The 27671-nt window shown below is 40.4% G+C and overlaps 1 protein-coding gene across 1 annotated transcript in view; it reads right to left on the bottom strand.

Moving 5' to 3' along the window:
• Positions 1–27671, bottom strand: part of Sdc2 (syndecan 2) — a 102483-nt gene that overhangs the window by 73970 nt on the left and 842 nt on the right. The gene's annotated exons all lie outside the window — the stretch shown is intronic.

The raw sequence follows: 27671 nt of genomic DNA, 5'->3' as shown, positions 1-27671 counted from the left end.
TGGATAAGAATTTGAATATCCATTCAGTTATCTGCGGGAACCATGGAGCTGGTTTCCACAACACAACATAAATGATAACTTTGAGATGCTTTATTGTGTACAAAATTTACAAAATTGTGTATCTTTCAAGACTTCCATGTATAAATCCAGTCACAAATAATCAGTTGCATACTCACAGAATTCCTACTTCCATAACAAGCACAGCCCCGGGTGGAGCCTATAGAAACAAAATGTCAGGAAAGAACTATAAAGCTAAGCATGCCTGAGCCACAGCCACAAGCCAGGACTATCTATGCCACATGATGCATAAATACAGCCCAGATGTGACAAGCTCCACTTGAACCTTTCTGGGACTTAATATCCACATCCATGAAACGAGGTCACTGACACCTAATCCACAGGCTATGTCATGTCCAACTCTGGCAGTGAGTGTGCAAATGGCTATATTCATGCCTTTGTCCTAAAGGATCTTATTTCTTCTCAACACCATCCCCTTTGTATAAGGGAAGGGTCTTACTCTGATTTCACATGTGGAGAAACTTAGGCCTAAGCAATGTATGAATCAAGAATGTGAAAGTTCTCAGGAACAAAGTTGGTGTTGACTTTGCTAGTGAAATGAGGTACTAAGTAAGTTCTGTAACACTTCGAAACACTAGCTTCCTTCTCAGTCAGTTGTCTGGATGATGATGAGCTTGAAGAAGGTTTTTGTCATCAAAGAGCTTGTAAGAGAAGACAGAGAGTAGGGAAACTATCTGAATGCTGTCCCCCAGAACGAGAACCCTCTTCTTGAGCCCTAAACAGCTATTAAACAAAAGCCATCAACTGGCAGTAGAGATGTATAAGATAGGGGAACAGGATAAAATTGGCTTTACCCTACAAAGAGTAGGCTCTTAAAAGAAACACCCAGAAAATAAAGTATACCACTCCAGTACTCAGGAGAGGAGGTCCACAACTCTAGCTGAATCTGGGGTGTGGTGCTTAGAGCTGAAACACACAATGGTGCATCTGTAAATTGGAGCAGTACTTCTATATGGTAGCCAAAACTGAAACAGTGTTATCTCTGTCCTAAGATCATCATGTATTGGCCAAAAGTCTTGCCACCTTTGAATCTAAGTAGCAAACAGAGCACACCATGGAGAAGAGAATGGGAATCTACAAACATTGGGAGGTTAAGTCATCCTGAGGATGTGCAGGAAGAAGGGTCAGGAGGAGTTCCATTCATCTCTCTACATTGACCTAAAGTGCAGAATCTCTTCCCTTATTACTGTGATTCAAATTCTCTGGTATCCTTAAGTTCAAATGGAAATTGAGTTTACCTTTTAAATATCTTATTTCACTTGTATTCTAGTGTAATCAGAGGATGTCATTGGAGCAACCAGACATGGTGGCACATGCCTTGAAGTCTGTTCATTGAGAAGTAGGAGTAGGGGATCAGGAGTTCAAGGACAATACTGACTTTCTCCTGAGTTCAGGACCAGCCTAGGTTAATTGTGATGTTTTAAAAACAAAACATAATTTAGAGAGAAAGAGGGAGGGGGGAGATGGAGGGAGAGAGGGAGAGACAGAGTACAGAATGTCACTGGAAATTCTTCAGACATCACGTTTTGATCACAAAAAGTAAGAACCACCCACTAATCTGCACAAATGACACTACAACAGGTCTCATTAAACAGCCCAGTGAAGCTTGCATGTGTCTATTAGGTGTATCCATGGCAGCACTCTGACTCCTATTGGTAAGGAAGAGGGTGGAGGAATGACTTAAATATCACCAAAGTTTGCTGATAACAAGCTTTGCAGGGTGCACCCAGTATTCCTGGACACCTTGCAATCATTAACCTTAGGTATGAGAGGATGGGGCAAGACAATGAACCCTAGTGCTCTGCATCGGAGACTTCCTAATGCAACTTTCAACAAGACCATTTAAGAAATCCACAGCTACAGCATCTGAAACCAGAAACGTTGTTATCCTAAACTGGAACATCTAAAATTAGATTTGAGTGTGTTTCATTGGGTTTTTTTTTCCCACTTGCCAAGGTGTAGGGTGTGTGTGTAGACTTGCATGCATATCTCACATGCTTAACAGATGTGAGCAAAAATCAAAGCAGTGCTGCATGCAGCCCTGCAAAGTGGCTCCCCGAAACAAAGGTTGGCCACTTACAATGACATCGCCAGAATGATATATGTGCTCATTAGAAAGTTAAATCTCATGGGAAGAATGTTCAATAAAGCCATCAATTTTATTTGGTGTTCATCTGGCTGCAATTTCTGCCTGCAGTCATTTCATTGTGGGACAACTTAGCACCACACAGGCACCTGGATTCACTTCAGGGTCTCTGGTCCATGAACTGTGGCATTCTTCACATAGTTTCCCAAAGAAAGGACTGTAATGTCAGCTCCCTACCTCTTAGCTCACTGTAGAACATTCCCTGCCCTTTGATGTGAAAGAAAAACACTCCACTTTACAATATTACAAGGACTGGAATTTTTTTTTGAAGGAAGCCGAAACCACAGCACTCCTGAGGCCACCCTGATAGCCTTTCCAACATGTGAGACTATCTTCCAGTAATAAACACACTGAAAGTTCACCTCTTCTTAAAACCTAGTATGTCAAGAAAAAGAAAACATTTGAAAGTTTCCCCACAGTTATCCTCAAACAAAAAATCCACCCTATTTTCAGATGAATAGATATAAAAATTGTTAAGAATTTCCCTATCCTTTAAGTGCTTGGACAACATGTTATTATTAAAGATATGTTAAGCCAACATTTTAGAACATTGCTGTTTTCAGTGATTTTTTTCCTTTCCTTCCCAGCAGGAATTTGGAGCTATAATAACATTCCACAGTCACCTCCTACTGAATAATTATAATTGTGGCCAATTAAACTAATTACCTTTTCACATATTTTTATCCAGTTTACAGATGTAAATCCTTCCTGGACTGCCAAGTATGAAGGCTCCTCTCAGATGGCACCCAGGAATCTCCTAGAGAAGTCAGCATGGAGGCAAAATCAACTCCCAGGAAAGTTATTAATAATGCTTCCAAATATGTCATATGAACAGGGGACAGATATCCTACTGTGAACCATTCATAAAGGACTCCTCTAAGTCAAAACCCTCAACTTCCTATTAATGTGGTTGAGTTTAAACAGAAATACTACCAAATCATCTAAAAAGGAGATTCCAAAAAGTGCAAAATTTTAGATGCTTAATAATCTATCTCATACAATTTGGAAATAAGGAGTAAGGAGTAAGATGACGTATAAAGTGGTCTTAAATCCTAAGGTCTGTTACTGTAACAGGAACCAGGATGGAGCAACTGAGCTCAGAACCCATTAGAGAAATCTTCCTTGAAGACCCACATAATGCACAATCTTGGAGAGGAAGAACACACTTCTAGCCAGACATCGAGTGACAATGAGAGGGGAAAATGCCAACCTCAGGCAAAGACAGCAGGTGGGAAACACGCTTCCTTTTTGTACAGCTACTCTAGGGAAAGACATGCCAGTTCCTAGATAAGACACCATCTGACGGGATTTCCAATCTAGCTGACAGTTTAGAAGCAGTTCAACAGGACTTACACCTTCAGTCTGCTCATTCTGCTCTCTAAGAGTTAAGCAGCCAAGCTAAAGAACAACTTCAAATATCCACATAGGTTACGTCCTCTGCTTTAGCAGTTTAAATAGATTCTCCAAAGGTTGCATAGTATAAATTTCATGAATTAGAACAACTGCGTACGGAGATTACCACTTAAATCCTCCCTCAGATTCTATTCTTATCAAAAGAACAGCATTAAAAATCCTGGAGATTTAAGAGACACAAGAAAATAGGACTGGATTATTTTAGTTTTAGTTTTTCTTTGTTCTTGCTTGTTTCTGTGTATCTTTGTTCACTTTAGTATCTTTTAAGTAGCCAAAACTGTATCTCTGGTAAACAGTACTTTTGCTCTGTTCTATCTTCTTTTTTCTAGGCGATGATGATGGAACCCAGGTCATTGCTTGATAGGTTCATTTCCCAGCAACAGGGTCTTCAAAACCCTATTCAATCCAAATACATTCTGATGAGATGACTGAATAAAACCACTTCTTAAACCACAGCTGTCTGGAAGATGCTTTTCCTATGTGTGATATCAAAATCTTGGGAAAAAAAGTAAGTGCAAAGAAAGATAATCTGTAGCATCTCAGTAAAGTGTCCAAAATACACCATCTAATTTCTAGTTTTACAGAAAGAATAGAAGAACCACAGGAACAACTACACACTGGACTCACATTCAACCTTGAAAAATGAACAGAGTAATTAGAGATCTCACCCTTAAGAAGTATAAAAATAGAAGGCTGTGGAGACAGATCAGTCAGTAAAGTGCTTTCCACAGAAGCATAAGAATCTGAGTATAAGAATGCCCATATAAAAACTGGGTGTGACTGTCAGGTGCCTATAATCTCGGTGCTGAAGAGACAGAGATAGCAAGTTGTCCAGGGCTCAATGGCCAGCTACTCTAGTCCAATAATTGGTGAACCCTAGGTCCCAATAAGAGACTCTGTCTCAAAAAATAAGGGAGAGAAACAAGTCAAGAAGACACCTAATGTCAAACTCTGGCCTCCACATCACACACATACATGTATGTTGCGGGTGGTATTAGAAACGAGCACATCCAGCTTGCTCCAGGCTTTGCAGCCATGTTTCTGCACTAATGCTGGCTACCGGCGGGCCCCCTAGTCCCAGCTGTGTGTCCTCCAGGCTACTCTCTCTAGCTAGGCCCTGTTGTGACCAGTCACTGTGCTTCCAGCTCCACTTCACCATCCCTGGAGCCGCTAGTTCCTTAACAGCCATAACCACCCTGTTGTCTCCGGACCCACCATCCAGTAACCCAGTAAATCAAAACTGTTGATGCTTAAAGGTAACCAATGGATTTATATATATCAATATAATCTCAATACACAAGATGGCCTCACAATTTAGAAGGTATCCTAATTATCCTAAGCTTTAGAATTCATATCTACCTATTTACTTGACTTCATGCGGATCCATGTCCGCATCCATTTTCATGTTTCTCCCTCTCCCCCTGTGTCTCTCTGCCTTCCTTCCTCTGCCTCCCTTAGCTCCGCCTCCCTTTTCCCTATCCAATCATAGGCCTTCCGCTGCAAATAGATTGAGCAGGGAAATTTCTGCCACACATGTATATACAAACAAGCTAACACACAAACACAAGATAGTAACTATCTTATATGTTCCAAACCCACAAGAAATTTCATACCATGCTGGTTTTGTTTTGTTGTTATTGTTTGTTGGTTTGTTCCATTGAGTAGTTAAAATTCTCTAAAATAACAATTATTAAAAACCCTAACCTAATAGCTCAATCCTTTAATTGGACAAAAAGGAGAAATTCACTGATTGGTTTGCATTTAATGTGTCAGTTCCTACATGAAATCATCAACCTCAACCACCCAAAGGAATAATTCTATAGTTCCTGCTAAAACCATAAAGAAGGGAATCATTCAACACTCAATACCGATGTTACAAAAACAGCAACACATTAGAGAACTCAAGACTGCCATCTTCTCTGACAGACCCTTCTCTGACAAAGCCTTTTGTTACATGGACAGCCTTAGGCTCAGCATCACACACTCTGAAACACCTACTTTCTCTAGGCTGCAGCCCATAATTCTCCCAGAGTACAGCCCTGGGCCTCATACCACTGGAGTTGAACAAAAGAATCCATTCCATTAAAGAAGGCTCATCCTCAGTGAAGCTTTCTTAGGTTCTACATTCCTTCCCAGTATACCTGCTCTGCCTTTAAATATCACACACAGGATTTACTGCAATGATCCATCCACTAGTCATTTACACACTGATAAAATGCTACTTGAAAGAAAAATATTCCAGCATGCTGGACACTATACAGTGATTAACCTACAATTCCATGGTGCATTTTTTTAAAAAAGTATTTTATACATATGTGTATTTTGTCTCCATATATATCTGTATACTACATACATGCCTAGTGTACACGGAGGACAGCAAAGGGCACTGGATCTTCTGGAACTGGAGTTTGAGTGGGCAGTACGGGGGTGCTTGGAAGTGACCCTGAATCCTTTGGAAGAATAGCTAATATTACTACTGAGCCATCTCTCCAGCCCCTGTACTTTTTCTTATTTTTCAAAAATGTTTTTGTTATATTTAACTATGTGTATGCATGTATGTCTATATATGGGAATGTGCACATGAGTGTGGATGCCCTTGGAGGCTAGAGACATTGCATCTCTGGGCACTAGAGCTACATGAAACTGTGAGTCCAGCAATGTAGGTGCTGGGAACTGAACTCAGGAGTATGCATTCTTAACCATGTCTCAGGCTTCCATAATGTTTTCTCTAATGTTTCCGCTCTAAGATCAGTTTTCAAAAACACAAATGATTATCTCAAGGTGAGGATAACAACTTCAGAAATGTGATGCTAGCCGCTGCTGCACTTCAGCTCTAGCTGGGCAATGGGAAAACATGAATTTCTCTGTGGTAGTTTGAATGAAAATGGACCCCACAGGCTCATATGTTTGAATGCTAGGTCCCCAGTGAGTGAAACTATTTGGGAAAGACTAGGGGTGTCTCCTTGTTGAAGGAGGAGTGCCATTGGGGCTGAGCTTTGACATTTCAAAAGCTCATGTTATTCCCAATTCACGAACTCTCTCTGCCTCATGCACGTGGGAAAAAATGTAAATTCTCAGCTACTATCCAGTGCCACATCTACCTGCCTGCCGCAATCTATGCTCCCCTCTGTGATGGTCATAGACTCACCCTCTGAAACTATAAGTTCCCATTAAATGCTTTCTCCTATAAGTTGCATGGTCATACTGTCTCTCTTCGTAGCAGTAGAAAAATGACTAAGAAGGTCACTTCTCTGAGTCTCTGCCCTCCTCAGCTACTTAAGCCCTCCTGGTCCAATCCTTTTCCCCCAAACCCCGCTACCAGGTCTGCAAAGACAAATGCTGCTCCCCAGTTCTTCTTCAGCTTTGGCTCACTGTTCCTTCTCTCCCAGAGAGCCACCTTCTTTTAACCTCCACATTTTCAAGGCTTTAGTCCTTGGTTGTCCCTGGAAGAGTCTTTTGTTTAAAAAAAAAAAAAAAACAGCCCTGAGGTTCCCCAGGGGCTGAGGGTTAATGCAGGTCTCTTAGAGCAGGATGTGCATAATCACACTGAGACAGCAGCTGCTGAGCTGGAGCTAATCCTTAGAGGACTGCTCAGCCCTCCTTGTTCTCTGGAAGTGAGATTGCCTGGCACCAGGCCTGCTCTGGCTGCTGGGCCCGTATGTTTTCAGCATACTGCAAACAACATCATCTGTGGACTCCACTCTCAAAATGCCAACAGATTTTCTCTGTTTTGCTTTATCAAGCTGCCTCTTCAGACGCAAGTACTTCAAACAGAAGCCTGGTCGGTATCCTCAGACTAAAGATCATATATAGATGATGTAGAGGTGGGAAGGTGCCTAGAGAGCCGTAGATGTGACAGTCTGTGTTAACAGAACTGTTACCATGCCTGTGTTCACACGAACAGGCAGTATTTCACGAAACACTAAAGGTCAATCACACAGGCAAAGTCATCACTAAATGTATAGCTCTGACTCTACTTCCTAATCCCAATAGAATGTTCCCCTGTAGGTGTAACGCGCCTCCAGTCCAATCCCATGGTATACAAAACTAAAAATAACTTGGCTTTGTTCTCTTGGAAATATAACATGACTAACAACTTAGCTTTAGCAAAAATGTTTTCTTCAGGTAGGTTTGAGAGAAGGATTTGCAGTATGCATTTTAAAAATAAGAAGGTCATCATTACAAAGTATGCTTCATTGGATTCTTAGATCAACCATAATTAGCACAACTCATCTTGTGCCAGGAAGTCTCAAAGTGTGGTTGAGAACCAGTCAATTCTAGGTAACAACTATGTACTAAATTTGTAAAATTAGGGGGCAGCATAAATCATGAGAGACTACTGATTTGTTCATACAGTTAATATTATACTACTGTTTCTAACATACAAACAATCCGAACTCCATTATGATTTTAAAAATATTTTTCCATGTTAAGCATAAGTTTAGACTTATGCTTATTCAGAGACTGAGACTCCAGAAGCAAAGGTGTTATTGTCTTTCAATGATTCAATGTAATTAGATTTTTATTTAGTTAAAATTCCAAGAGTTCCCAGATCTCTATGCAAATCATTTTTTAAGTATTTACTTTTGTTAGGTTTTATTTATATGCATGTGCCTATGTGATACCTGTGTGCTATCTGTGGATAGGCTCCAAGTGAGAGATACAGGTGCTGTGAGTGCCAAGAACGAAGATCAGAAAAGCTGTGCAAACCCTGAATGGCTGTGCTGCCTCTCCATCTGAAGCTTCAACGCTTTTCAATTGCACATTCTTTGTTAGACTTACTCACTAATGAATACCTATAAATTTGAAACATTTTGAGAAATGCATCGAGACTTAAGAATCCATACTAAGTAAATTCCACTCATAAATTATATTTTAGAATTTGAAGACTTCATTAAAAACAGTGAGGGGAGAAAAATAACTTTGTAAATCTACTTTATGGTTTCAAGACAGTTATCTGGAGAACGGGAAAAGTTGCTTTTATCACACTGAAGTGATAAGTACGCTAGTTCGGCTCCTACTTCTGCTTCTACTTCTGCTTCTGCCTCCATCTCCTCCAGCCTGGTTCCCAACAGACTTCTGCCAAGGTGCGAGGCCCCACAGAGCCTGGCAGCTCTCAAAGAAGACAGACACATTGTTGCTTCTGTTGAGACTCCTCAAAGAGAGTGTTGAGGTGGATTTTGTTGGATATTGCATGGTTTTGTGTTTTCATGTGGAAAACATTAAAATCAAAGGACGAAAATCATTGTAACAAATCAGAACAAGGCAAAGTCTGAGCACACTCTGACTAAAAACTAGAATGGGTAATCCTCCAAATGGTTCTACTTTAAGACTTTGGCAGACTTCTGTAAAAAAAAACCTTCAGTGGATTAAAGCTAACAGCTTAAGAGATTAAACCACATTATTTCCGATTATTATTATCATCATTATATTAATGTACCAGCTGCCAACAATTAAAAACACATACCGTAGTGCTAAATACCTACAGGCCCATAAATAAAATTCAAACATGTCGTAAGAACATACAGATATTTTTCCACAATTAACAACTCTAAGTCTGACAGACTCTTCAACAATGCCTGGCTTGGGAATCTTTCTAATGGAAAGGTCCTAGATACAGCATGCTCAATAGAAGAGCTTCACCAAGACCCTGAAATACAGTTGGTTTTTGGCATGTACACTTGTTCATATTTGAGAAAACTATCCAGTTTCAAACAAGCCAGACTGTATACTCAGTGGGTAAAATCCAGAGACTAAAATGTGGAAGGAGCTGAGCTGGGGTTCTCAGCTATAGAACAGGGACAGTTGGCCCTCACAACTCAGGTAGTTACCTCTGTTGTCTAACACATGGCCATTTTCTACCTACATTAAGAACTTCACCTTCTATTCCAACTTCTACTCCCTATTTCAAGAGCATCACCAATCCTATCTGAGAGGAACTATATGATGAAGTAGCTCCAAGAGAAAATGGTTAGTCATGAATGATTAGTGCATTCTAACTGACAACTACAACTGATCTTCTTCACTGTCAAGGAGAAGAAATGGGGCACAAGGCAGGACTGCACTGAACTTTTGAAGAATTTTACTCTCAGGCACTTGGTAAAAGTGTTGGAGGTAAAAGTGTTCCTTATGCTTTTCCATAAGGAAAAGCAGAGCTATTGCATGGCCTTTGGGCATTTGGCTGTAGAGAACAACAGGAGAGCAGAAAAGAGGCTGTGCAACTTGACAATGGTCTGAGTTGGTGAGTGACAGAAAAGCCAGCCTGTACAAACTCTAGGAAGGAAATGTGAAAACAAGGAGAAAAAGTAGTTTCTAAACTGAGTTTCCTGACCCTTGGATGATGTCAATGGTGCTTGTCACTTAAACCTCATACAGAAAGCTCAGCTTGACGTCAGTGGCAGAATGAGCATCTCAGAAGGAATGCTGGTTCTTGTGGCAGACTAGAGCAGTGAACTCTTGGGTAACTCTGAAGACCTTTTAAACCCCAAGGCTGGGACAGTGGCCCACTCAGCTGTACTCCTTTGTGGTTTGCACTGCCTCTGACTTTGGAGGCCCTCTTCCTTCTTCATCAAGTCCACTTTCTAAGCCTTGTCTTTGCCTAACTCGATATACCTCCTCACCCACCCACCCCCCACCAGAATCATGCTTATCTGATTAGCATGAAAGAATAAAATTCACTACTCTCCATGGTAGATGCCTATCAGAATCCTTGAAAGCTAAGACAATGTCAAATTGCAATGGTTATGTTTCCCCTAACTAGACATTCGGCATTAATGTAAGCTGATCCTAAAATTCCACAGTTCTAATAAGACAACAAGATTCCTAGCCTCTGTCAGACCAAGTCATCAATAAAGGAAGCAGAATGAATGCTAAACTGCTTAGCACACAACTTCAAACTGTAAGAACAGCAGCACCTTCTAAGACTACAAGGAATTGGGAAAGGTGAACTCATTTCCACAGTCAGAGGACATACAGTATCTCTTCTGAAGATCCAAAACCAATAGCTATCCATACAACCCAAGCATAAGCTGTATTAGCCATCACTGTCTACTTGGCCTATTCTTAATCTGCTTTCCATTTAGAAAGCTCTTCCTTATATTCAACCCAAATCAATTTCCTCAGAGCTCCCTGTCACTGTTTCACACCAGTGTCCAAAAGAATGGCAGATCCAGGAAGATAAAATGTCCAGGCAAGTCATCACATCTGTCTAGAAACGTTCATTATTGTTTTTTAAAGTTTCTAGTAAAATAAAATCCAAACCTCTTGCACATATAAAATGCCAAAAAGCAAATATTTTTTTCACTCAATAAACAAAAAGGTCTTAACTCAATGAATACTAAACACATCTGTAAAAAGTTTATGGTATGGAATTTGTTAGAACCCTCTGGATTTTCTGTCTCTATTTGTACCTCAAGGCACAAAACAACAAAAGCAGTCTGGTAAAGACTCACAAGAGTAGTTAATGCTCAGAGGAGAGAAATGGCAGACGCCAGAAGGCATATTGCAAATGTCCCCTTAATATTTATTAAACCAACGGCAGTGTTTGGAGTAAATCTTATTAATGGGATACACAGAGTTCTGGCAAATAAAATTTCAGTTCATTTGCATCAGATGTGCCTACAATCCTTATTTTTATTAAACGGACAATAAGCATTTAGTTGAAAGGCTTGGAATTGGTGTGTTATTTGACTATTATGTATTACTTTTTTATCACTTTAGACGTCAAAAGTCTTTTTTAAAGCATTGCACAGAATATGTTAAAGACCTCAGCTGCTTATAAGTCTAATTTTACTCTTTACATCATTCCTGCCGAATAATGCCTTCACCTTTAGAAATCACTTTTAATCTTTTGTGCTCCTAGTAAGGTCTACAAACATTCAAGTTCACAAAACCTTGAGAAACAGACGGGAAGTGAATTCAAATCATTATTTTTATAAAACTCATTGTTTGGCTACAAGCCTCTACACATCTGTAGGAGTTAGACATTTAACTCATTTAATTTAGGGTATTTGAGAAAAGCATTTTCCAAAAGTAAATCAATCTATCTCCACCTTGATTCAAATTTATCAAACACTAAAGCAAGTGATGCAATGCTCAAAAACATACCAATAGAGCCAGCAAATGAACTTGTTCCCACAGAACCATAATTTCCAAATGTTCCAAATTCGAAGATGCTGAGAAACAGTAACTCCCTTTGTCTACTTTAGGCCCCACACTAAGTTCTCTACTTCTGTTTCTTGCCAGCTGTTTAAGCATAGGTACAACTCAGTCTCCACTAAGCCTGTTATTTAGTGTGTCAATGAACAGACATAGATATGAAGGGTGATAACGCCTGAACCATATTGATGCTGGTGTCTCAGGATTGTGAGGCCAAGGCAGATGGCTGTGTGTCCCACCCATTTCCTTCATTAAAGTCAGGATCGGGCTTGACATTGAAGGGAAGTTACAATAGGAAGTCAGAACTCAGGCAATGGAGGGAGATGATGGGAGATGGGGCCCATCCCACAGTATTCCTTCTTCCTTCTCAAGTAAGAATCTGTCCATCCATCTTTGGAAATCTTTCCTTCTCTACTACAGTCCATGGGGTTCAGGTGATAAGTTCTCCGTATGTGGTTCCAGCCTTGGTGAATGTATTCCAGGCCAAGGTAGGGTCAACAAGAAGCCAATCTGGGGTTCTTCCTGGAGTGGCTGACAGAGAGCTGGTAGAGAAAGAAGTCTTTTTCCACAGCAAATACTGAGGGAAGGCTATCAATTAAGAGATGCCATGCTCCATCGTGATGCACCCAGGGGATTAGGCTCTCCTGACCCATCAATATCTAAAAGTTGCCCTTTCTCTTCAGATGTAAATAGGCACATTTCCTTGTGTATGGAGACTAAATTCTCCACCAGGCATGGCACCATTCTGGACATGTAACTGAATTCCATCCAATGGGTTATAAGGAGAATGATGTGTTACACTTATGAGCTCTGGCCCTTTCGATTCTTTCCTGGCTGGGAAATTAAACGGGACACAGCCACCCTGGACTTAACCAGTGAAGGTGTATGAGTGCAAGGCGGAGCTTTCTCGCCTATCTTGGCATTCTTATGCAAAGAGGACTAAATCTATTTCAGCTACTATATTTGAGGACCTTTTTGTAATAACTTAGCTGTTAGCTTAATTCTTTTCCATCCAGGAAGTGATGCTAACAAAAGGGCACTGAGATAAGAGGCAAATCAGACCTGATTCCTTGTGACAATCACAGCATGCACTTGGTGCAGCCCCGACCGAAGCCAGCACTTCTGCACCCTTCCATTACAGGAGCTAAGATGTTGCTTTGCATTGGCCTGCCTTAAAGTGGGGTTTTCATTATGTGCCTCTGTAAAGGTCTTAACTGCCACCACTCATCTCCCAGTGGCTGACAGACTGCCACTGCTACAAAACTCCTGGTCCTAAACAATTGCTATGAAGCTGTCCTTTGCTTTCTGTTGGTTGCCTTGCAAGTAACGGTCAGGCAGAAGCCAAACCAGCTGTTCTGCCTCCTCACAAAACTTGTAAATTAAAGTCATTCTCGAGGTTGACTTCTATAAAGGAAATTCGTTATTTCTATAAAGCAGCTTTTCCACTAACTCTAATGTGCTTATGAGTCACAAAAATCTTGTTAAAATGCAAGCTGTAATTTAGTAAGCCTCAGTGGGGTTCCAGAGTCTGGATTTCTAACTAGCTTTCAGATGATGCTCTTCCTTGCTGGTCTAGGCCACATTTTGGGTAGTAGGGTCCAAAAGCACTGGCCTCCAAGTCTGAGTGTCTCGATCTCTCAAGCAGTTTCAAAGACTGAAATAAGCATCTAGGCCCTACAGCCAGGAGTTCTCATTTAATTGCCCAGGCTCTCAGCAGAAAGAGCCAAGGGTCAGCTGGTCTCCAAAGCTAGCTGGCCACAGAATCTGAGGAATGTTTATAGTTCCCAGCACACAGCACCTTTCTGGCCATATGACTACCTATAGACCAATGAGAAGTAAGGAGAATATGTGGGTGTGGAAGGAGGCACAAAATCTGCATTTCACACTTGTTCCCGGCTGAGGCAGATGTTGTTTGGCCCATAGATGCTGACAGCTGTTCCACAGCTGGATATACCAACTCAGAGGCTTCCATGTCCACTGAATAAAACATTTCTACATAATAATTAATTAATTATTATTAATAATAATAATTAATACTCTGGAATGCTAACCTACCTATCGTGGATACAGTGGACAAAGAGGGAGAAGGAAATCCCATTTCTACTCACTTGACCTCCAAGATTAAGCTACACTGTGCTCAATACTTTTTGAAGGCACATTTAATCCTATCCTCACCCAAAACTAGGCCATAATATTGAATATCATTCTAGATATTAGACTTACTGGATTTTTAAGCCTCTATTAGTAGGTTTCTCAGAACACTACTCTCCTTTCAACTCTAGACAGATACATGTGGAGTAGCAGTTTCTAAAAGGGTAGTGTTTTAATGCTATCCTACAGAGCAACTTTTAAGAGCTTTGAGAAATGTAGAATTTTTACGAAAGTTCTTTCTTTCTTCCTACGTCAATTAAAGCTGTCCGTCTTTTACTTAACAGAGGGGAGACTGTGGTTTTGGGGTTGAATCGGGACAAACATGCTCCCAAATTGATATGTGAACAACACAAACTAGGAATAGACTTGACAATGGGCTGCTGCTTCTTGTTGAAGTTCAGATGTCTTGTGCCCAGCATAGCCTGAGGCCTTCTCTTCCTACTCAATGGCAAACAATGGCACTGTGTGGAAGGCAGCAACTTAAACCAGGTCCATGGCACAGAACTTAAGTCCAGGTACCATAAGAAGACAATCTTGAAACCGTATGTGTAAGACTTAACACAAGATCAGTGCATTCAGACAAATCCTGAACTCCATTCCAGTCAACCACACAAGTCCTCTATTTCGAGTATACCCCAGGGAAAGTCTAGGAAGCTTATTAAGCAGGCTGGCTGCACCAGGACAAGCATCTACTGTTCCTCTAGGGAATGCTTTCCTTAACAAATGTAAACATTTCCATTTTGTGTGTGTTCACAAAACATGGATTATGTGTATGCTGGTGCATGTGTATATGTGGTTCAGTCTTCATGTGGACACCTCCACTGTTTCTATTTTTAAATGGTATCCTTTTTTTAAAGAGAAAATGAATTTCCAAACATATCATCTTTTGTCTGAAGAACTTCCAGATCTATCATAACACTGGGAAACAATTATCAAAAAGCACAGACAGCAGATAGCCATTTCAGAATGGGAAAGAGAAGAAAGTGGAAGAGAACAAGGCACTGCCATTGTGTTCCTGGGGCTTGAAGTCTTGCCTGCCAGAGACTTCCTAGGACAGAGAAGGCCAAAAAGATACATCAAGCAAAAGTTCTCAAATGTTTTAAAAGATAAGACTCACCTGAGGAGTTTCTAAAACACCAAGAGCTGGGCCCCATCCTAGTTTTACGCATGTGAGGCCTAGATGAAAAAGGCACTGTAAGAGACTGGGTCTCACTGATTAAAACTCACGAGTCTTGTCTTCCCTCAGCCTCCTGAATGCTAGAATGACAAGCATGAGCAACCAAACTCCAGATGTGATACTGCATATCACAAGTTGACAACACTACTCTATAATAAAACCTCCACGACTCAGATGACAAGCCTATTGAGGTCAAAACAAAAATCAAACAAAAACAAAACAAACACATAACAACAAAACAGCCATAAAAAGAAGAGGAGAAAATCCATAATTTTCCTCTGATGTTCTTACCTGGTTTGTGGTACCACATCCCCACCTCTCATCCCCATCTCTTGTTCACAAGGCTTGTCTTGCCTGATTAATGTATTTTATGAGCCATCCATTTGACCCATCATCAGCACTAAGACTGCAAACTCCATGTAGGATAGTCTTCTAAATGTCTGGCTTGACGGTATTAGCATCTATCCATGCCATTACATCAGGAAGGTGGGCATTGTGATTAATAACCTTCTTATAGATGTGAACACTGAGGTCCAAATAAGTTGTATGACATTTCCACAGCACAATAGAAATCAGCCAATCTAGAATTTAATGATATTTCCACTGAGACTTGTGAGTGCAGCTCAATGGTAAGAAAGTAACCTTGATTCGTACGGCCCCTGATGAAATCTCCAATACCTCAAACAAGTTTATCCCTTAGCTTCCCTGTCATTAACGGGAAGCATGTAGACAGAACCCATCACAGCAACATATGACATATTGGTAAAGAACTCTGTATTCCAATGGCCAAAAGAATTAAGCTAGTCAGGGCAAACAAAGGAGCTGGTGCTTTGTCATACCAGCTTACATACCCATTAGGTGAATTAAAATTTAAAAACACTGAAAGTTTCACTACATCCCTGATCCATTATGGTATCATGACAGGACCTGGCTGCCAGTCAGAAAAACTGAAGCTCTAACTTGGAGTGTAGGCTACAACATTGGTAAATCACTCTGCAGGGCAGTCAGGTGACAGTCACAAATAATGAATGGAAAGTACAAATGACATTCCTAACTCCAAAGCAGTAGATCAAAGATAGTTGTCTTCAATAAATTCTTTTTAAAAATCATCCCACAAGCTTCTTTTCTGAAAATAGCTGAAACACATGCATTTGTATGATGCAATAATTCAGGAGAGTGGTCTTCAAGAGAAAACTGTTGAGAGGTTAATCTACTTTCTATGCTGGCAAAAAGAACATGACAAAGAATCATTTTCACCTGGGCCATAGGCACGCTTGACTCACCTCCTGTACACTGGGCAAGTATTTTTTAGTGTAAAAATCTGAGGAATGTTCTTTACCCCTCTGCCTACAATAGCAGCCTCTCTTTACTCCTCTACCTACAACATCAGCCTTTTTCTCATTAGAAAAATGCAGCTTGAACTCACGAGGGTTTTGCATATTAGTTCATATCTCCAGGAAGCTTTTATCTCCACAGTATTCCTAAAATTTGCAAATTGACTTGGTTTCAATCCCTGCTCCATCGGGTTCTTCCAAATCCCTGGAATCTTCTTCCCACAACTAGCTAAGAGGTCCAAGCCAGCAAAGGAATAAGCTAGAGTACACGTTTTGCTAGGAATGAGTAAGTTAGCTAAAAATCACCTTAAATTATTCATGTTACTCAAAGCATAAGAGCCACACTGGTGGTGTGTATTGCATATAACACATGTTCTGTTGGTGTTTCAGTTCTTCACAAGTGTGTCAGAACAGTACTACCAGGAATAAGGGAGAGCCAAAAAAGAAATGTGTGATGGCAAAAAAAAGAAAAGAAAAAAGAAAAAAGAAAAGAAAGAAAAATGAAAAAAGAAAAAAACCCTAATAGGTCAGACCACTTAGGTTAAACTATACTATGGCACCTTGGTCAAGCTGCTAAACCTCTCTCAATGTTCAGCGTGTCACTTTCTAAACATCAGATCCAGGGACCTGTGAGATAGCTCAGTAGGAAAAAAAAAATGGTTGCAGCCAAGTCTGAGGCCTTGAATTTGATCCTCAGAATCTGTATGATAAAAGGAGAGAAAGAACCCCTGAATGTGACCCTCTGACCTCCACATACACCAGTGTTTACACACATACACACACACACACACACACACACACACAAATAAATTAAAAATCAATGTTAAGACAAAACACAGTTGGATGTGATGACACACGCTGATAATATTATCACTAATGTGGCTGAGGTAGGAAGATCACAAGGTTACAGGCCAACATAGGCTATGTAATGAGACTGTGTCTTAAAAAACGAAAGTTAGCCAAGTAGTTATTTTTAAAATAACTATTCCAGTTCCACCATCCACTAATCATTACAAGGATTGAAAGGAAGGGTCAAAGAGAATGTAAGAGAATTATCCTAATGCTCCTAAGTTCTGGATCTAAGCTGGCCATATACATGGGACATCTTGACTCTAGGAGCCTACAGTATACACTATATGGAGAATGTGACTGACTAAAATATACAGTCTCTTTCTCCTCTGATATAAATAGCAACAGACTCTAGGCAACACTAAACAGTTTCTTGCTTTTGTACTTTTTTTTTTAAATATATTTTACTCTTCTGAAGTCTTTCTTTGGTGATCAGATGATAGAAGAAAAGAAAAGACAAAAGACAACACAGTTATGAAAAGTAGTGACTTAACTCCTGTCAGTGGTCCTGCATCATTCTGGGCTGTAGCTTTTTGGCAGTTCAGATTACTAGACATATCCAGCTGGATTTAGACAAAGAAGACACATACTTTACATGCCGTGTCTATTATGCATAGATCCTGTTCAGCTTCCCCTCTCCTAAGTAACCAAATGTGGATTAAGAGCAGATTGAAAGTAAGCCCAAGTCACAATTTGGTTTTAGTTCAAAAAGGCAGCTGAGACTTTGCCCTTGGTACATGTATAATGGCATACATTAAGTGTTATCAAACCAACTAAACATAAAACTTAATTCAATAACTAACCAAGATAATTTCAGAATTGAACCAAATCTAATAAGCAAATCAAAATATCTCTTTTAGATAAATGATGTCAAGTGGGACATAAATTTTTAATATATTAGTGAACTTAGTGCAGTTGATGTTTACAATTTAACGGGCCAGTATTGGCTTCATTGAACATTTAAAATGATATTCTCAAGAATTACTCTTGGCCTTGAGAGGATGGTTTTCAGCTGACATTCATTCTAAAGCCAAGAAAAAAGCCAGGTTCAGAACTAAGTCTTTTAGTTAGGAGAGATGACAGAGGTTCTGGTTAGTCAACAAAATGATGGACTGGGTCTATCTTGTACCTTACTGATACAAATTGGTATAGTTATGCTCTAATTGTATTTTGAGAGAAACGTTTTATCTTAACAGGAAAGGTGATACGTAGGAGGAGCTATGGTGGGAGGAGTAAGGAGAAGAGGAGAGTAAGGAGAGGAGAAGGAGCTAGGAGATGAGGTGGGGGGGAACATGGAAGCAGATCTTCGTGTGTCTCCGCCAGTCAAAGATAGTTGGTATAGCTAGGTTGGGTATTGGGTTACACTTCTGATTGTATGGGCATCTTGTTATTGAGCATTACCAAACTTATACAGCCTTTGATTAACATTTTAAAATAAAAATAAAACTTAAAAAAAAGAAAAATGAAATCACACACATACAAAAAAAGAATTATTCTTGGCTTTCCTGTCTTAGTGAAATCTGCTTTGTACATTTCCTGTGTGCTTTAAGTATAACCCAAGAAACAATGATGATGAGAGAAATCAAAGATATAATTCAGCAGTATGTTCACTCTAGTCAAGTAAGCAAGTTCTGTATTTGGGACAATGTAAGCCACTTGGTGTTTGCTACAAGACACAAGTGAGAAATGCAAGACATAGCCATACATATTTGTATGTACACATTTTTAAAAACTTTTATCAGAGACTATTTCAGAACCACAAAGCTTAAAGAAAAATAAAACAAGCATGCTTAAAATGCCAACTATAGGTCAAGTTTTATGTTTGATATGAAAGTTAGTCTTCAAAGCAACAAAATATTAAAGCTAAATATTAAAAGTAATCTTCAAAGTCTCAAAAGAGCAAACATTATAAGCCTCAGTTCTAAATTAGAGGAACAAGTTTGGAAGTGGTAAGAAACATCCTTGGATCACATGGCTTTTCAATAGTGACACCAAAACAAACTATGATTTACAGAACTCCAAAGCCTGAACATGATCTCCTGCAGTCATTTGAATTTGGGGAGTGCACAGCAGGGACTGGAAATGTTCAAAATACAACTCCACATGAGTTAAAACCGATGTGTTATAGCCCTGCCTCTACTGGACTGTCACACACCTGTCACCCATACAAGACTGCTACCTAACAACCTCATAAACAGTGACGTTTGGGTTCCTAAACATGTCAAATGAACTAAGTCATTGGCGCAGATGTATCAACTCTAATATAGTAAACTTCCCACTTACCAGAATTTAAGGAACAGTGTATAGAACCTTTCCTCTTGTTGTATACGATGGCTTTCTGCATCTGTTGAGATGATCATACTCTCCTTGTAGTGTTAATAACAGCACTGCTTTCTTGATGTTAAAACATCCCTTGGCTAGATCTTCTATGGTCTCATACTGTTCTTTTAATAAACATTATGGGTGCATTGAATATGGCAATACCTATTTACAATTATGGCACCAGTGGTGTAAAACTAATAATTTGTTTTTCTGTATGTCTCTGATTCTGACATAGGATAGTACTAACCTCATACATTGATTGGAAAAGAAAAACCTTTGATCACTTCATTCTCTGGGCTCTGGAACAACAATCACTTGCTCCTTGAAGGGCCTGCAATACTGACTAGTAAAACCTTCCAGGTCTGGGACCTTTACTCTGAGGAGGCAATTACAGAAATAATCAGCAAGATCTTTTACACCCACTACCTGTTGTTCCTGCTGATAACATTTTACAGAACCATAGTAATAATTTGATTATTAGTAAACCATAGTAATAATATCTACAATAAGGATATTAATATAATCCATCAACTTTATTCCGATATTCATAATTTATAGCAAATGTACGTATTTATTTGTGTGTATATATGTGTGTATGCGTGTTTCTCATTCTCTATACAATTCCATCACATATACAAGATTGCATATATTATATGTAGCTGGATAATATGTAGATATATACATTCACACATCTATATATATATATAGTTTTAAACACACAAACAGTGACTTACTATACTTATTTTCAAATCCTACTAGTTAATCTGTTAAAGTCTCCCAACTTATTTAAATTTTACAAATACATGAAATTTAGTGTGCATTAGACCCTTTTATTTAGTCATTATTATATACTCAGGTTTTCATTTTTTTAAACTATTATAAGCAGAGCTTCAAAGAACACATCTGAAAACAATGTTTATCCAGTTACGATTATTCTCTGTGGATAGGGCTGTAGTGGTAAAATCACTACCAGAGATGGACTCTCATGGCTTTGTCCAGTCCCAATGAGGACAATCATAGATAATAGCTGATGTATTTTCTCCTATCAGCTGAGTATCAGCATATGCTTCATATATCAGCACGGAGCTCGTTTTCCCCAAGATGGAAGCAAGAGCTAGCTGGCTCTGTTATGGACACTCTGAGCCCTTCTCAGCTAGGGTTTATCACATGAGCTCATGAATTGTGGATGCCAAGCTTCTACTCTTTAGAAATCAGAAAACCAAGAGCTATAACTAACACGTGGCATAAGACACAAATATCCCAGTTGCTAAAAGATTCTAACTATTTTACCTCACAAAATCCTAAGAAATTATTTTAGCATGGCTCATTTAGCATGGTGACAAAGCTGAGCTCAGAGATTAATAAATATGCCCGATGTTACAGGGTAAATGTATTCTACACCAGGCCAACTCTAGACCCCCAGCTCCGAGCTGCCTAGCAAAGAGCCGACTCCTACCCATTCTTGTTCACGTTCTCCACAGCGCCCACAGCACTGCCGAAGAAAGCAGTAGAAGGCACCTGTATGGAGTCTAAGGCCTCTCAAATGTCACGAAGTCATTCTGACCTCTATCTAGAGTGAAAGTTAATCCCACCCCGTCAACTAGCTATGATGCCGCATTAGCGTGTGAGCATATGGGAACCACTACTTGCTGGTTCATGAGTATCACAAGCAATGAAACCAATCAGAGTACACAATGAATACTGTGCTCAAGCTGTCACATCATTGCTGGCTACCAAATGATTTACCATTCTGAAATGTGAAAGCTTATCTTGTTTCAATAATAAACTCAGAGTATTCCACTTTAAACAAATTTACAAAATAAACATATATAATTTGATATAATTTAAATAAAATTTTAAACTCAAAAATCATTTGTCAAGGACTTGATTACACATTAATGGGGTAATCTTACATTTCCCCAGTACCCTGAAAGAAGAAAAACAAAACAAAACAAAAAAAACCTAAATATTAATGGCAGAAAGTTTCTGGAATTCAGCTCTGTCATTCTGGAGCTGACCCACAGGATGCAGTCCTTAATAATGTGTATAACGCCCCATGTGGGCCTGGCCTAAAGACGGCATACATTTACTTTACTAGTCTTTCAGTTCTAAGAGGAAATTATATAAAACATAAGCTTTCACTTTTTGTAACTTGTAGTTTTCCTTTAATAATTGTATATTTGCTCCATGTGTCATTTTCCTATGAGACCCGCTGTATTCACGGCAGGTCAGTACTATTGGCATTTCCTGTACCTGTGCACTAGAGAAAACAACAACAACAACAAAATACTATTAACAACAAAATATATTCCAAAATACATTGTTGAGAGACAGAGAGAGACTGAGAGACAGAGAGACAGAGAGAGACAACAAAATAACAGTGTGGAAAAGTCACACTGTTTCTGCATCTTTGTTACATGTTTCATAAAGCAGATTCAACAGTAAAGGAAAGAAAACTGAAAGCACAGCAGTTATGAGGCCAGGTCATGAATGGACATTCTTCTGATGCTGAGGAATGTAAATGGAAAATCTCTGCTGACTTCAAGGTTCCCTCCTTCACCGGTCACACCAGCTCTGAGAGATATTCCAAGAAAGAACAAACATTCACAAGTAGGTTTAAATCCTGGCCCAGTTCAGAGTACCCCGCCCCATCTTGTTGTCTAAACTCAATCTGTCTAAAAACAGATCATCACAGTGTTATTTATATTTTCCCCTCCCTCCCTATCCTCTCAATGAATCTCTCTCTCCCTCTCTCCCTCTTTCCCTCTCTCCCTCTCTCCCTCTCCCTCTCCCTCTCCCACTCCCTCTCTCTCCCCCTCTCCCTCTCCCTCTCCCTCTCCCTCTCCCTCTCTCTCTCTCTCTCTCTCTCTCTGTCTCTCAACAATGTATCTCTATGCATGCCTGCCTGGCTGCCTGGCTTAGAACTCACTATGTAAACCAAGCTACCCTCAAACTCAAAAAAAAAAAAAAAACAACCTGTCTCTGCCTCCCAAGTGCTGCCATTAAAAGTGGTGGTGGATGTGTTTAAATAAGAGGTGAAGCTCCAGTAGCTAAGGGGAGAGCTTCTTCCCATATCGAACCCTGAAAAAAGTAAAACACTCTCTTTCTGAGTCCCATGTCCTCATACTTACTAACATCCATACCACTATGTGACAGAGGCTTAACACCTCTGACTGTTTGGTCTCTTGACCCAGCTGAAGAACGCAGGAGCAAGAGTGAATGAGCACTGCTAATGTGCTAGGTCTTTGCATCTGTGCACTGTTCATGCTTCTCACTAGTCCTATCACAGTAATGAAGTTGAGGCAGGAAGGACACCATGCTACAAACTGGCCCAGGCCACGTAGAGCTGGTGGATTCAGAGAAGCCCAAGCATACAGCCATCAGTGAGTCCAGCAAAACTGCACTGAGGAAAAATGTCCATTAATCCATGTCTGCCAAGTTCTCCAGCACTCTGGCTAAAAATCTCAGGATCAATAATGCTTTACCAGGTCCTGACTCCTACCTGAGTTCTGTGCTGTGTAGAGCAGAGTTATAGATACCACCCCTTCCCTCACATGGTGCCAGTCTCTATGGATGAGACACAGGAGGGTAAGAGATCGTGTAGAACACTTCATGTGGTATCTGTATCTCATAGTCAAGAACACACTCTAAGAGAAAGGAAGGAGGAAAGCCATGTCATGCCTTCTGGCATTCATAGACGCTCTTATCGTACTCTCAAGATAGTCAAAAGTCATCTCATAAAATCATTTGGGGGCCCAATTCACTCACACAAATGCATTTTTAAGAGGTTTCGAGCTTTGTATTTTGTGTGAGCTCTGACATAATGAAAGAGTGGCAAGCACTGTCACAGAAACGCAGGCCTGGTGGCTTCCCAAGGGAAAGTAGCTGTGCTCTAACCCAGTCACAGCTGAGAGGTCTGGATGGGTTACAGGGCAGTCCTTAATTAAGGTGTAACCTGTGATTCCCAGGGGCAGCTGACTCATAATCATCATAGATGCTCTGTAAAAGATACAAATTATCCAACCACACACACACTGAGGCTCTGTCTGCTTAAGTTGGAGATAACTGTGTAAGCTTTGTATATTTATGTACTTCCCATGACCTTGTCAGTCTGTCTTGTTACTTACAGGAGGAGCATAAAAAGGGGTTGCCCTGGAACAGTCATGAAAAGCTGCCGAAGCTTAGGTTTAACGAACAGAAGATTAAAGGAGGGATGCTTAAATTGGGCAGTGTCTAAGGAAGGATCACAACAGTGACCAAGAAGTGACCTGGAAGCAGTGCTAGCATGGAACAGCTTACGTATCTGGCCACGACAAGAATACAAGGTGGTTTCTGAACCGAAAGCAACATCTCAAAGGGATACAGGGCAGACTCCAGAGCAGACCAGCACAAGGCCACGGATGGTCAATGTACAGCTACTAAGAAGACAAAAAGGATTTGCAGGCTTGCTCACTGCTTAATCCCAGCACCTAACAGGAAAACCCGCCTGCTGAGTAAAAGGTAGAGTTAATACACTGGTGAACTTAAAGGCAGGACTGAATGACTGAATCAAGGATTTCTTCAAAACTCCAATCGGTGAGGCTAGAATTAAAACTGTATGTCAGCCTAAAAAGTTAAAACAGGATGGCCTTGTTTTCAGTCAAAGTTCTTCTTCATGATGTGGGTTTTCTTTTGAGACTTTATATTGGCTCCTACTCCGTGAAAGAATGAGATGACTTTGCGATACTGGAATGTGTAGTTGGCACAGGTATCAATGGCAAGCCTATTTCTGCTTTGGGAAGGAGAGAATGATGGGCGAGATCTTGTGGTTTGGTTTTCTGGCAGAGGAAGAAGGACAGCTTCTGCTCACAGGTATTCCTCCCAGGACCTGTTGGAGCACAACCAGCAGGCACACCAATAGCACAATGGTTTGACTAGACCCATTGTAAACCTTAATGACAGAGCTGACTGGCTCTGTTTAGCCAGGTCAGCCTCAGAAGAGACAGTCCTGAGAAGATTCCAATCAGCCTCAGAAGAGACAGTCCTGAGAAGATTCCAAACTACCTATGATAAGGTGCTTCTGAAGGCTTGAAAATGAGTTTTGCTTTTGGGAAAAAAAACTAGCTGACCTTTTAAAATTCTTTCCCAACTTATGATTATCCTAGATGCCCTTCAGGTGACCATGTCACACAGTCCACTGTTAGGCTGCTCTTTGAATGCCAGACAACACCAGAACAAGGTATACTACTTCGATTCGAATGTCATATAATGCATACATGAATCAAAATATCATAAATATGTAAAAGTACTACTTATTGATCAGCATTTTTTAATGAAATGAGAAAGGCATTCCAGAGCAAGAGTTGGAAGGCATATTCAAATTCCTTCTTGAACACCCATCTTCTGAGCTTTCCTTCTTAAGTGGCAACTCTCTACTGCTAATATAGAACTGAAAGATAAAGAGCCTTTGTTTCTGTCAAACTCTCCAGCACAAGTAATTTGCCCCATTAGAACTGACAAAATACATTTAAAGAAAGACTGCTAAGAGCTATAGTATTTCAGCTTTAATTTCCTTTCTAGCGCAAAGTTTCCAGTGCCTGGCTTTCATAATGCCTTTTGAGGTAGTGCATGGCTCCAAATGACTTGACAGTTTCTTTTAATTTACAGACATCTAAGCATGTTTATAAAATTCCACCAGTTCAAAACGCTTCCTTTCCTTAAACATATTTTCAATTCAAATTATATGTTTACACCAGTCTGTACTTTATTATTTCTAAGATAAACAGTCATGTAAAAAAATTGACAGAAAACCTAGCAACATGTCACTGCTGCCCCCACTGTTGGCCTTTCCCTTCCCCATCCTTCCAACAGTGAAAGTCCTCAGCTGCCAGTGGAAAACATGAATGGGTCCCTAGGAACAGGTTTCCCTGCTGTCTCTGTTTCCTAAAGAAGGGACCCCTAGTTCCTTTCCCCAAACAGTTTTGAACCTTAATGCCTGAGAAGCTTTTCTCCCCTCTGAGCTAACTATAAAACTAAAAAATTCACTAGCTGCAGATATTTTTCCTTTCTGGCCAAAAGGAGCCTGAGCTCAGACACTCAGTACTTTTAAATCCCAGTATACTACTATAGTTTCCAGATTAAAATACAAAGTGCTGGAAATAATGTTCTGTAACAGCCAAACTTTAAAAAACAAAATCATGTCTTTCAAATCTGGGTATATTTATGCTGCTTTGGGTGAAACAAATAGAGACAGGAAAGCAATGTAAATGGATGGCTAGCTGGTTTGGGTTTTGAAACAGCTTTTACTGAGAAAGACTGACTCAACTGCCCAACAAAGGCTGTGTGTAGGATTCTCAAGTTGATATTTTAAAAATATTTATCACCCTTTGAATGATAGTTCACGGGTTCAAAACAGAATCTTTCCAATAAAGCTGCTCACTTGGAAAACATTCAATTCTGTTTTGAACTAAGAAAATGGTAGATGCCCAAACATAAAGAGATTTCAGGGAAAATCTGGCAGAGAGAAGAGACAAGCACATTTAAGGGAAAACAAACAACAGCAAACCCCATCAGGCCTTAAGAAGCTATCAAAGTCATACAGAAGCTCCAAAGGACTGTTTCCTAGCAAATCTCTGAACCAGGTTCTGCAAAGAAAAGGTCTCCAACTTTGCACAATTTATGAGATCCTCTCTGGAAAATAATTCAATTAAGCTGCTTTTTTGCACTGTTTTGCACAGCTATGTAATGCAATGGTTGTTGTTGTTGTTTAGTGTTATTTGTTTTTCTCTGAAATACACACAGAATAGCTCCAATTTAGTTTACAGCGAGCCAAAGTTCAGACTAGCTGAGTAAGACTACTAATTTTAATGGATTAAACATCTTTTGCCAGTGAGAAATCCCAGTAAGTCTCAGAGTTGTGTTTTTACATCACAATCGCTCAAATAGTCACCTAACCTATGCAGTTTCCAATTCTAAGTTCCCCGGGCTCGAACACTATACAAGCATCTGCTGGCCCACACAGCAGGGCCCCCACCCTACCCCTGATCACAAATGTCCATCTTCTGCTGAATGCCAAAAGGTTTCCCAATCGTCCAAGGGTCAAAAAGGGAGAGACTATCCAGTCCAGCTAAAGATCTACAGTATCGTCGAAAAGGCTTCTCCATTAATTCGAATTGGGCAACTTGCTGTATGCCAAAGGAATGGGAAAGGAAACAAGAGTAAATTGAGCCGGCAGCCCTAGGACTGCATGTTAATAGAAGGTGCTTGGACTTCTACCTGCCAAAACAGAGCTGTAGTGATCCTGGTAGGGGCCTCCACACTAGTGAGTCTAGGAATGGGTTCACTGGGCAACACGGAGAAACAAATTCCAACCCCAGAAACACAATCCTGACCAGAAATCAGGTTCCCACCGCCACAGAGTGGGAAGGATGCTGGTAGTGGAAGAAGACAGTCTCACAGGAGATTCACAGGATCATGAGCTTGGCAGAAAAGAAGTCCTCATCCCCCAGCAGCCAGATGCTCTCACAGCCAAAGCTATGTCACAACCACTCTCATCTTTCCATCTTGCGACATTCCAGAGCCGCCCGGATTAAGATTTTATCTGTCCTACAGCCCCAGATTCACTTCACGAGGGGGGTTCGTGGAAGATTGCAGAGGCCAGAGAGCCCGGATCTGTTCCGGAAAGCTCCAGGCGGCTAGGAGTCTACGAATAGAACACCGACTGCGTCTCCACGTAGTGTGAGTGCCTTGCCACCGCGACAGGGAGCATTAAACAAATGAACTTTTAGAAACTTCCTCTCCTGATACTCTAGGCTTCTTTAATATGGACCCTGTCTCCCTAAACTTGCCTTCAGTCGAGCCAAAAGCATGGAGTAGGGGGATGGTGTCTAGAGGAACAGATCCTCCCCAAAGTTTTCAACTCATCCCTGGGGCTTGTCCAGCGCGCAGAGCTTACCGGGGTCCTTTTCAAGCCCTTAGTGGTGCTCTAGTAACTGCAACTTTTAGCCCTCTGTCCTTCCTGGACCACACTACAAAATTCCCCGAAGGCAGAAAGTTGAGAGTGACT

Source organism: Grammomys surdaster, unplaced genomic scaffold (assembly GCF_004785775.1).
Source record: "Grammomys surdaster isolate TR1022 unplaced genomic scaffold, NIH_TR_1.0 63, whole genome shotgun sequence".
In the NCBI taxonomy this organism is placed as follows: domain Eukaryota; kingdom Metazoa; phylum Chordata; class Mammalia; order Rodentia; family Muridae; genus Grammomys; species Grammomys surdaster.
The sequence above is the reverse complement of the archived record's forward strand: the minus strand, read 5'-3'. Positions and strand labels throughout refer to the sequence as shown.